Source organism: Ambystoma mexicanum, chromosome 1q (assembly GCF_040938575.1).
Source record: "Ambystoma mexicanum isolate Mex_15411 chromosome 1q, UKY_AmexF1_1, whole genome shotgun sequence".
Classification (NCBI taxonomy): Eukaryota; Metazoa; Chordata; class Amphibia; order Caudata; family Ambystomatidae; genus Ambystoma; species Ambystoma mexicanum.
In genome coordinates this window covers 1,529,120,657-1,529,134,061 of record NC_090922.1, presented here as the reverse complement: position 1 = coordinate 1,529,134,061, position 13,405 = coordinate 1,529,120,657, and positions in this window count along the sequence as shown.

The following is a 13,405-nucleotide window of genomic DNA, read 5'->3' as shown; positions in this document are numbered from 1 at the left end:
TCATCCATGCACTACTATACTATGGCCGGGCATGCAATACTAGGTGCCCTCCATGCACCACCCACGGCCATGCACTACTATACTATTGCCCGGGCGTGCAATACTAGGTGCCCTCCATGCACCACCCTCATCTATGCACTACTATACTATGACCTGGACGTGCAATACTAAGTGCCCTCCATGCACCACCCTCATCTATGCACTACAATACTATGGCCTGGGCGTGCAATACTAGATGCCCTCCATGCACCACATTCATCTATGCAGTACTATACTATGGCCTGGATGTGCAATACTAGGTGCCTTCAATGCACTACCCTCATCTATGCACTACTACACTATGGCCTGGATGTGCAATACTAGGTGCCCTCCATGCACCACCCTCATCTATCCACTACTATACTATGGCCTGGACGTGCAATATTAGGTGCCTTCAATGCACTACCCTCATCTATGCACTACTATACTATGGCCTGGACGTGCAATACTAGGTGCCCTTCATGCACCGCCCTCATCTATGCACTACTATACTATGACCTGGACGTGCAATACAAGGTGCCCTCCATGCACTACCCTCATCTATGCACTACTATACTATGGCCTGGATGTGCAATATTAGGTGCCTTCAATGCACTACCCTCATCTATGCACTACTATACTATGGCCTGGACGTGCAATACTAGGTGCCCTTCATGCACCGCCCTCATCTATGCACTACTATACTATGACCTGGACGTGCAATACAAGGTGCCCTCCATGCACTACCCTCATCTATGCACTACTATACTATGACCTGGACGTGCAATACTAGGTGCCCTCCATGCACCACCCTCATATATGCACTACAATACTATGGCCTGGATGTGCAATACTAGGTGCCCTCAATGCACCACCCTCATCTATGCACTACTATGCTATGGCCTAGACGTGCAATACTAGGTGCCCTCCATGCACCACCCTCATCTATGCACTACTATACTATGGCCTGGATGTGCAATATTAGGTGCCTTCAATGCACTACCCTCATCTATGCACTACTATACTATGGCCTGGACGTGCAATACTAGGTGCCCTTCATGCACCACCCCCATCAATGCACTACTATACTATGGCCTGGATGTGCAATACTAGGTGCCTCCATGCACTACCCTCATCTATGCACTACTATACTATGGCCTGGACGTGCAATACTAGGTGACCTCCATGCACCACTCTCATCCATGCACTACTATACTATGGCCTGGGCATGCAATACTAGGCGCCTTCAATGCACTACCCTCATCTATGCACTACTATACTATGGCCTGGACGTGCAATACTAGGTGCCCTCCATGCACCACCCTCATCTATGCACTACTATACTATGGCCTGGATGTGCAATACTAGGTGCCTTCAATTCACTACCCTCATCTATGCACTACTATACTATGGCCTGGACGTGCAATACTAAGTGTCCTCCATGCACCACTCTCATCTATGCACTACTATACTATGGCCTGGACGTGCAATACCAGGTGCCTTCAATGCACTACCCTCATCTATGCACTACTATACTATGGCCTGGATGTGCAATACTAGGTGCCTTCAATGCACCACCCTCATCTATGCACTACTATACTATGGCCTGGATGTGCAATACTAGGTGCCCTCCATGCACCACCCTCATCTATGCACTACTATACTATGGCCTGGATGTGTAATACTAGGTGCCTTCAATGCACTACCCTCATCTATGCACTACTATACTATGGCCTGGGCATGCAATACTAGGCGCCTTCAATGCACTACCCTCATCTATGCACTACTATACTATGGCCTGGACGTGCAATACTAGGTGCCCTCCATGCACCACCCTCATCTATGCACTACTATACTATGGCCTGGATGTGCAATACTAAGTGCCTTCAATGCACTACCCTCATCTATGCACTACTATACTATGGCCTGGAAATGCAATACTAGGTGCCCTCCATGCACCACCCTCATCCATGCACTACTATACTATGGCCTGGACGTGCAATACCAGGTGCCTTCAATGCACTAACCTCATCTATGCACTACTATATTATGGCCTGGATGTGCAATACTAGGTGCCTTCAATGCACCACCCTCATCTATGCACTACTATACTATGGCCTGGATGTGCAATACTAGGTGCCCTCCATGCACCACACTCATCTATGCACTACTATACTATGGCCTGGATGTGCAATACTAGGTGCCTTCAATGCACCACCCTCATCTATGCACTACTATACTATGGCCTGGATGTGCAATACTAGGTGCCTTCAATGCACTACCCTGATCTATGCACTACTATACTATGGCCTGGACGTGCAATACTAGGTGCCCTCCATGCACCACCCACATCTATGCACTACTATAGTATGGCCTGGATGTGCAATACTAGGTGCATTCAATGCACTACCCTCATCTATGCACTACTATACTATGGCCTGGATGTGCAATACTAGGTGCCTTCAATGCACTACCCTCATCTATGCACTACTATACTATGGCCTGGACGTGCAATACTAAGTCTCCTCCATGCACCACTCTCATCTATGCACTACTATACTATGGCCTGGATGTGCAATACTAGGTGCCTTCAATGCACCACCCTCATCTATGCACTACTATACTATGGCCTGGATGTGCAATACTAGGTGCCCTCCATGCACCACCCTCATCTATGCACTACTATACTATGGCCTGGATGTGCAATACTAGGTGCCTTCAATTCACTACCCTCATCTATGCACTACTATACTATGGCCTGGATGTGCAATACTAGGTGCCTTCCATGCACCACCCTCATCTATGCACTACTATACTATGGCCTGGATGTGCAATAGTAGGTGCCCTCCATGCACCACCCTCATCTATGCACTACTATACTATGGCCTGGATGTGTAATACTAGGTGCCTTCAATGCACTACCCTCATCTATGCACTACTATACTATGGCCTGGGCATGCAATACTAGGCGCCTTCAATGCACTACCCTCATCTATGCACTACTATACTATGGCCTGGACGTGCAATACTAGGTGCCCTCCATGCACCACCCTCATCTATGCACTGCTATACTATGGCCTGGACGTGCAATACTAGGTGCCCTCCATGCACCACCCTCATCTATGCACTACTATACTATGGCCTGGATGTGCAATACTAAGTGCCTTCAATGCACTACCCTCATCTATGCACTACTATACTATGGCCTGGAGGTGCAATACCAGGTGCCTTCAATGCACTAACCTCATCTATGCACTACTATATTATGGCCTGGATGTGCAATACTAGGTGCCTTCAATGCACCACCCTCATCTATGCACTACTATACTATGGCCTGGATGTGCAATACTAGGTGCCCTCCATGCACCACACTCATCTATGCACTACTATACTATGGCCTGGATGTGCAATACTAGGTGCCTTCAATGCACCACCCTCATCTATGCACTACTATACTATGGCCTGGATGTGCAATACTAGGTGCCTTCAATGCACCACCCTCATCTATGCACTACTATACTATGGCCTGGATGTGCAATACTAGGTGCCCTCCATGCACTACCCTCATCTATGCACTACTATACTATGGCCTGGATGTGCAATACTAGGTGCCTTCAATGCACTACCCTGATCTATGCACTACTATACTATGGCCTGGACATGCAATACTAGGTGCCCTCCATGCACCACATTCATCCATGCACTACTATACTATGGCCTGGACGTGCAATACCAGGTGCCTTCAATGCACTACCCTCATCTATGCACTACTATACTATGGCCTGGATGTGCAATACTAGGTGCCCTCCATGCACTACCCTCATCTATGCACTACTATACTATGGCCTGGATGTGCAATACTAGGTGCATTCAATGCACTACCCTCATCTATGCACTACTATACTATGGCCTGGATGTGCAATACTAGGTGCCTTCAATGCACTACCCTCATCTATGCACTACTATACTATGGCCCGGGCATGCAATACTAAGTGCCCTCCATACACCACCCTCATCTATGCACTACAATACTATGGCCTGGACGTGCAATACTAGATGCCCTCCATGCACCACTCTCATCTATGCACTACTATACTATGGCCTGGACATGCAATACTAGGTGCGCTCCATGCACCACCCTCATCTATGCACTACTATACTATGGCCCGGGCGTGCAATACTAGGTGCCCTCCATGCACTACCCTCATCTATGCACTACTATACTATGGCCTAGGCATGCAATACTAGGTGCCTTCCATGCAACACCTTCATCTAAGCACTACTATACTATAGCCCGGACGTGCAATACTAGGTGCCCTCCATGCACCACCCTCATCTATGCACTACTATACTATGGCCTGGACGTGCAATACTAAGTGCCCTCCATGCACCACCTTCATCTATGCACTGCTATACTATGGCCTGGACGTGCAATACTAGGTGCCCTCCATGCACCACTCTCATCTATGCACTACTATACTATGGCCTGGATGTGCAATACTAGGTGCCCTCCATGCACCACCCTCATCTATGCACTACTATACTATGGCCTGGACGTGCAATACTAGGTGCCCTCCATGCACTACCCTCATCTATGCACTTCTATACTATTGTCCTGGCGTGCAATACTAAGTGCCCTCCATGCACTACCCTCATCTATGCACTACTATACTATGGCCTGGACGTGCAATACTAGGTGCCCTCCATGCACCACTCTCATCTATGCACTACTATACTATGGCCAAAACGTGCAATACTAGGTGCCTTCAATGCACTACCCTCATCTATGCACTACTATACTATGGCCTGGGCATGCAATACTCGGCACCTTCAATGCACTACCCTCATCTATGCACTACTATACTATGGCCTGGACGTGCAATACTAGGTGCCCTCCATGCACCACCCTCATCTATGCACTACTATACTATGGCCAAAACGTGCAATACTAGGTGCCTTCAATGCACTACCCTCATCTATGCACTACTATACTATGGCCTGGATGTGCAATACTAGGTGCCTTCAATGCACTACCCTCATCTATGCACTACTATACTATGGCCTGGACGTGCAATACTAAGTGCCCTCCATGCACCACTCTCATCTATGCACTACTATACTATGGCCTGGGCGTGCAACACTTGGCGCCTTCAATGCACTACCCTCATCTATGCACTACTATACTATGGCCTGGACGTGCAATACTAGGTGCCCTCCATGCACCACCCTCATCTATGCACTACTATACTATAGCCTGGATGTGCAATACTAGGTGCCTTCAATGCACTACCCTCATCTATGCACTACTATACTATGGCCTGGATGTGCAATACCAGGTGCCTTCAATGCACTATCCGATCTATGCACTACTATACTATGGCCTGGACATGCAATACTAGGTGCCCTCCATGCACCACCCTCATCCATGCACTACTATACTATGGCCCGGGCGTGCAATACTAAGTGGCCTCCATACACCACCCTCATCTATGCACTACAATACTATGGCCTGGACGTGCAATACTAGATGCCCTCCATGCACCACTCTCATCTATGCAATACTATACTATGGCCTGAGCATGCAATACTAGGTGCCCTCCATGCATCACCCTCATCTATGCAGTACTATACTATGGCCTGGAAATGCAATACTAGGTGCCCTCCATGCACCACCCTCATCTATGCACTACTATACTATGGCCTGGACGTGCAATACTAGGTGCCCTCCATGCACCACCCCCATCAATGCACTACTATACTATGACCTGGATGTGCAATACTAGGTGCGCTCCATGCACCACACTCATCTATGCACTACTATACTATGGCCTAGGCATGCAATACTAGGTGCCCTCCATGCACCACCCTCATCTATGCACTACTATACTATGGCCTGGAAATGCAATACTAGGTGCCCTCCATGCACCACCCTCATCTATGCACTACTATACTATGGCCTGGACGTGCAATACTAGGTGCCCTCCATGCACCACCCTCATCTATGCACTACTATACTATGGCCTGGAAATGCAATACTAGGTGCCCTCCATGCACCACCCTCATCTATGCACTACTATACTATGGCCTGGACGTGCAATACTAGGTGCCCTCCATGCACCACCCCCATCAATGCACTACTATACTATGACCTGGATGTGCAATACTAGGTGCGCTCCATGCACCACCCTCATCTATGCACTACTATACTATGGCCTAGGCATGCAATACTAGGTGCCCTCCATGCACCACCCTCATCTATGCACTACTATACTATAGCCTGGACGTGTAATACTAGGTGCCCTCCATGCACCACCCTCATCTATGCACTACTATACTATGACCTGGACGTGCAATACTAAGTGCCCTCCATGCACCACTCTCATCTATGCAGTACTATACTATGGCCTGGATGTGCAATACTAGGTGCCCTCCATGCACTACCCTCATGTATGCACTACTATACTATGGCCTAGGCATGCAATACTAGGTGCCCTCCATGCACCACCCTCATCTATGCACTACTATACTATAGCCTGGACGTGTAATACTAGGTGCCCTCCATGCACCACCCTCATCTATGCACTACTATACTATGACCTGGACGTGCAATACTAGGTGCCTTCAATGCACTACCCTCATCTATGTAGTACTATACTATGGCCTGGATGCCTTCAATGCACTACCCTGATCTATGCACTACTATACTATGGCCTGGACGTGCAATACTAGGTGCCCTCCATGCACCACCCTCATCCATGCACTACTATACTATGGCACGGGCGTGCAATACTAAGTGCCCTCCATACACCACCCTCATCTATGCACTACGATACTATGGCCTGGACGTGCAATACTAGATGCCCTCCATGCACCACTCTCATCTATGCACTACTATACTATGGCCTGGGCATGCAATACTAGGTGCCCTCCATGCATCACCCTCATCTATGCAGTACTATACTATGGCCTGGACATGCAATACTAGGTGCCCTCCATGCACCACCCTCATCTATGCACTACTATACTATGGCCTGGATGTGCAATACTAGGTGCCCTCCATGCACCACCCTCATCTATGCACTACTATGCTATGGCCTGGACGTGCAATACTAGGTGCCCTCCATGCACTACCCTCATCTATGCACTTCTATACTATTGTCCGGGCGTGCAATACTAAGTGCCATCCATGCACTACCCTCATCTATGCACTACTATACAATTGGCCTGGACGTGCAATACTAGGTGCCCTCCATGCACCACTCTCATCTATGCACTACTATACTATGGCCTGGGCATGCAATACTAGGCGCCTTCAATGCACTACCCTCATCTATGCACTACTATACTATGGCCTGGACGTGCATTACTAGGTGCCCTCCATGCTCCACCCTCATCTATGCACTACTATACTATGGCCTGGACGTGCAATACTAGGTGCCTTGAATGCACTACCCTCATCTATGCACTACTATACTATGGCCTGGATATGCAATACTAGGTGCCTTCAATGCTCTACCCTCATCTATGCACTACTATACTATGGCCCGGGCGTGCAATACTAGGCGCCTTCAATGCTCTACCCTCATCTATGCACTACTATACTATGGCCTGGACGTGCAATACTAGGTGCCCTCCATGCACCACCCTCATCTATGCACTACTATACTATGGCCTGGACATGCAATACTAGGTGCCCTCCATGCACCACCCTCATCTATGCACTACTATACTATGGCCTGGGCATGCAATACTAGGCGCCTTCAATGCTCTACCCTCATCTATGCACTACTATACTATGGCCTGGATGTGCAATACTAGGTGCCCTCAATGCACTACCCTCATCTATGCACTACTATACTATGGCCTGGGCGTGCAATACTAGGTGCCTTCAATGCACCACCCTCATCTATGCACTACTATACTATGGCCTGGACGTGCAATACTAGGTGCCCTCCATGCACCACCCACATCTATGCACTACTATAGTATGGCCCAGGTGTGCAATACTAGGCACCTTCAATGCACCACCCTCATCTATGCACTACTATACTATGGCCTGGACGTGCAATACTAGGTGCCCTCCATGCACCACCCACATCTATGCACTACTATACTATGACCTGGACGTGCAATACTAGGTGTCCTCCATGCACCACCCTCATCTATGCACTACTATACTATGGTCCAGGCGTGTAATACTTGGCGCCTTCAATGCACTACCCTCATCTATGCACTACTATACTATAGCCTGGACGTGCAATACTAGGCGCCTTCAATGCACTACCCTCATCTATGCACTACTATACTATGGCCTGGGCATGCAATACTAGGCGCCTTCAATGCACCACCCTCATCTATGCACTACTATACTATGGCCTGGATGTGCAATACTAGGTGCCCTCCATGCACCACCCTCAACTATGCACTTCTATACTATGGCCTGGATGTGCAATACTAGGCACCTTCAATGCACTACCCTCATCTATGCACTACTATACTATGGTCCAGGCGTGTAATACTTGGCGCCTTCAATGCACTACCCTCATCTATGCACTACTATACTATAGCCTGGACGTGCAATACTAGGCGCCTTCAATGCACTACCCTCATGTATGCACTACTATACTATGGCCTGGGCATGCAATACTAGGTGCCTTCAATGCACCACCCTCATCTATGCACTACTATACTATGGCCTGGATGTGCAATACTAGGTGCCCTCCATGCACCACCCTCAACTGTGCACTTCTATACTATGGCCTGGATGTGCAATACTAGGTGCCTTCAATGCACTACCCTGATCTATGCACTACTATACTATGGCCTTGATGTGCAATACTATGTGCCCTCCAAGCACTACCCTCATCTATGCACTACTATACTATGGCATGGACATGCAATACTAGGTGCCCTCTGTTATGATGTTGCTTATGATGTTGCTCTCTCAGGAGTATTACGTGGCGCTGGAGGAAATGGAATACTGCACGCCTCAAGCTAAGATGAGGTCATAGAATGTTATGATGTTGTTCTGTGTTTCGTGTTCTAACTTTGGCAGTTGATTGAATCTGTTTAGCAGGGGAGCCTCTGCGTGTGCTGGGGGTCTTCCTTTATATATATATCTTAAATAAATACTATTATCAAACTTACCTGCTGCCTCCAGCGTCTTTCCAACACCCTCCATGCACCACCCTCATCTATGCACTACTGTACTATGACCTGGACAGGCAATACTAGGTGCCCTCCATGCACCACCCTCATCTATGCACTACTATACTATGGCCCGGGCGTGCAATACTAGGTGCCCTCCATGCACTACCCTCATCTATGCACTACTATACTATGACCTGGACGTGCAATACTAGGTGCCCTCCATGCACCACCCTCATCTATGCACTACTATACTATGGCCTTGATGTGCAATACTAGGTGCCCTCAATGCACTACCCTCATCTATGCACTACTATACTATGGCCTGGATGCCTTCAATGCACTACCCTCTTCTATGCACTACTATACTATGGTCCAGGCGTGCAATACTAAGTGCCCTCCATGCACCACCCTCGGCCATGCACTACTATACTATGGCCCGGGCCTGCAATACTGGGTGCCCTCCATGCACCACCCTCATCTATGCACTACTATACTATGGTCTGGACATGCAATACTAGGTGCCCTCCTTGCACTACCCTCAGCCATGCACTACAATACTATGGCCTGGACATGCAAAACTAGGTGCCCTCCATGCACCACCCTCATCTATGCACTACTATACTATGGCCCGGGCGTGCAATACTAGGTGCCCTCCATGCACTACCCTCATCTATGCACTACTATACTATGGCCTAGGCATGCAATACTAGGTGCCCTCCATGCACCACCCTCATCTATGCACTACTATACTATAGCCTGGACGTGTAATACTAGGTGCCCTCCATGCACCACCCTCATCTATGCACTACTATACTATTACCTGGACGTGCAATACTAGGTGCCCTCCATGCACCACCCTCATCTATGCACTACTATACTATGGCCCGGGCGTGCAATACTAGGTGCCCTCCATGCACTACCCTCATCTATGCACTACTATACTATGACCTGGACGTGCAATACTAGGTGCCCTCCATGCACCACCCTCATCTATGCACTACTATACTATGGCCTTGATGTGCAATACTAGGTGCCTTCAATGCACTACCCTCTTCTATGCACTACTATACTATGGTCCAGGCGTGCAATACTAAGTGCCCTCCATGCACTACCCTCATCTATGCACTACTATACTATGGCATGGACATGCAAAACTAGGTGCCCTCCATGCACCACCCTCATCTATGCACTACTATACTATGGTCTGGACATGCAATACTAGGTGCCCTCCTTGCACTACCCTCAGCAATGCAATACTATACTATGGCCTGGGCATGAAATACTAGGTGCCCTCCAAGCACTGCCCTCAGCCATGCACTACAATACTATGGCCTGGACATGCAAAACTAGGTGCCCTCCATGCACCACCCTCATCTATGCACTACTATACTATGGCCTGGGCATGAAATACTAGGTGCCCTCCAAGCACTGCCCTCAGCCATGCACTACAATACTATGGCCTGGACATGCAAAACTAGGTGCCCTCCATGCACCACCCTCATCTATGCACTACTATACTATGGCCCGGGCGTGCAATACTAGGTGCCCTCCATGCACTACCCTCATCTATGCACTACTATACTATGGCCTAGGCATGCAATACTAGGTGCCCTCCATGCACCACCCTCATCTATGCACTACTATACTATAGCCTGGACGTGTAATACTAGGTGCCCTCCATGCACCACCCTCATCTATGCACTACTATACTATGACCTGGACGTGCAATACTAAGTGCCCTCCATGCACCACTCTCATCTATGCAGTACTATACTATGGCCTGGATGTGCAATACTAGGTGCCTTCAATGCACTACCCTCTGCCATGCACTAATATATTATGGCCCAGGCATTAAATACTAGGTGCCATTGATGCACTACCCTCAGCCATGCACTACTATACTATGGCTCGATCGTGCATTACTAGGTGCCCTCCATGCACTGCCCTCAGCCATGCACTACTATACTATGGCCTGGGCATGCAATACTAGGTGCCCTCCATGCACTGCCCTCAGCCATGCACTACTATACTATGGCCCAGGCGTGCAATACTAGGTGCCCTCCATGCACTGCCCTCAGCCATGCACTACTATACTATGGCCTGGGCATGCAATACTAGGTGCTCTCCATGCACTAGCCTCAGTAATGCACTACTGATCTATGGCCAACATGTGCAATACTAGGTGCCCTCCATGCACCCCCCTCAGCCATGCACTACTATGCTATGGCCCAGGCGTGCAATACTAGGTGACCTCCATGCACTACCTTCAGCCATGCACTACTATACTATGGCCAGGTGTGTAATACTAGGTGCCCTCCTTGCACCACCCTCGGCCATGCACTACTATACTATGGCCATGGGTGTTCAATACTAGGTGACCTCCATGCACCACCCTCAGCCATGCACTACTATACTATGACCTGGACGTGCAATACTAGGTGCCCTCCATGCGCTACGCTCATCTATGCAATACTATTCTATGGCCCGGGTGTGCAATACTAGTTGCCCTCCATGCACCACCCTCATCTATGCACTACTATACTATGGCCTGGACATGCAATACTAGCTGCCCTCCATGCACCACCCTCATCTATGCACTACTATACTATGGCCTGGACGTGCAATACTAGGTGCCCTCCATGCACCACCCTCATCTATGCACTACTATACTATGACCTGGACGTGCGATACTAGGTGCCCTCCATGCACCACCCTTATCTATGCACTACTATACTATGGCCATGGGTGTACAATACTAGGTGCCCTCCATGCACTACCCTCATCTATGCAGTAATATACTATGGCCTGGACGTGCAATACTAGGTGCCCTCCATGCACCACCCTCATCTATGCACTACTATACTATGGCCTGGGCATTTAATACTAGGTGCCCTCCATGCACTACCCTCATCTATGCACTACTATACTATGGCCTGGACATGCAATACTAGGTGCCCTCCATGCACCACCCTCGGCCATGCACTACTATACTATGGCCTGGACATGCAATACTAGGTGCCCTCCATGCACTACCCTCATCTATGCACTACTATACTATGGCCTGGACGTGCAATACTAGGTGCCCTCCATGCACTACCCTCATCTATGCACTACTATACTATGGCATGGACATGCAATACTAAGTGCCCTCCATGCAGCACCCCCGGCCATGCACTACTAGACTATGGCTTGGACTTGCAATACTAGATGCCCTCCATGCACCACCCTCGGCCATGCACTACTATACCATGGCCTGGACATGCAATACTAGGTGCCCTCCATGCACCACCCTCGGCCATGCACTACTATACTATGGGCTGGACATGAAATACTAGGTGCCCTCCATGCACCACCCTCGGCCATGCACTACCTTCTATGGCCGGGCGTGCAATACTAAGTGCCCTCCATGCACCACCCTCATCTATGCAGTACCATACTATGGCCTGGACGTGCAATACTAGGTGCCCTCCATGCACTACCCTCATCTATGCACTACTATACTATGAACTGGACGTGCAATACTAGGTGCCCTCCATGCACCACCCTCATCTATGCACTACTATACCATGGCCCGGGCGTGCAATACTAGGTGCCCTCAATGCACTACCCTCACCTATGCACTACTATACTATGGCCTGGACGTGCAATACTAGGTGCCCTCCATGCACCACCCTCATCTATGCACTACTATACTATGGCCCGGGCATGCAATACTAAGTGCCCTCCATGCACCACCCTCATCTATGCACTACTATACTATGGCCCATGCATGCAATACTAGGTGCCCTCCATGCACCACCCTCATCTAAGCACTACTATACTATGGCCTGGACGTGCAATACTAAGTGCCCTCCATGCACCACCCTCATCTATGCACTACTATACCATGGCCCGGGCGTGCAATACTAGGTGCCCTCAATGCACTACCCTCATCTATGCACTACTATACTATGGCCTGGACGTGCAATACTAGGTGCCCTCCATGCACCACCCTCATCTATGCACTACTATACTATGGCCCGTGCATGCAATACTAGGTGCCCTCCATGCACCACCCTCGGCCCTGCACTACTATACTATGGCCTGGACATGCAATACTAGGTGCCCTCGTTGCACCTCCCTCAGCCATGCACTACTGTACTATGTACCGGGTAGAGGTTGCGTTCCTTGCACTGTTCGCTATTCCCAGTATCACTGGACTCTAGATTGTGAACTGTGCTCTAAAACATAGGACTTT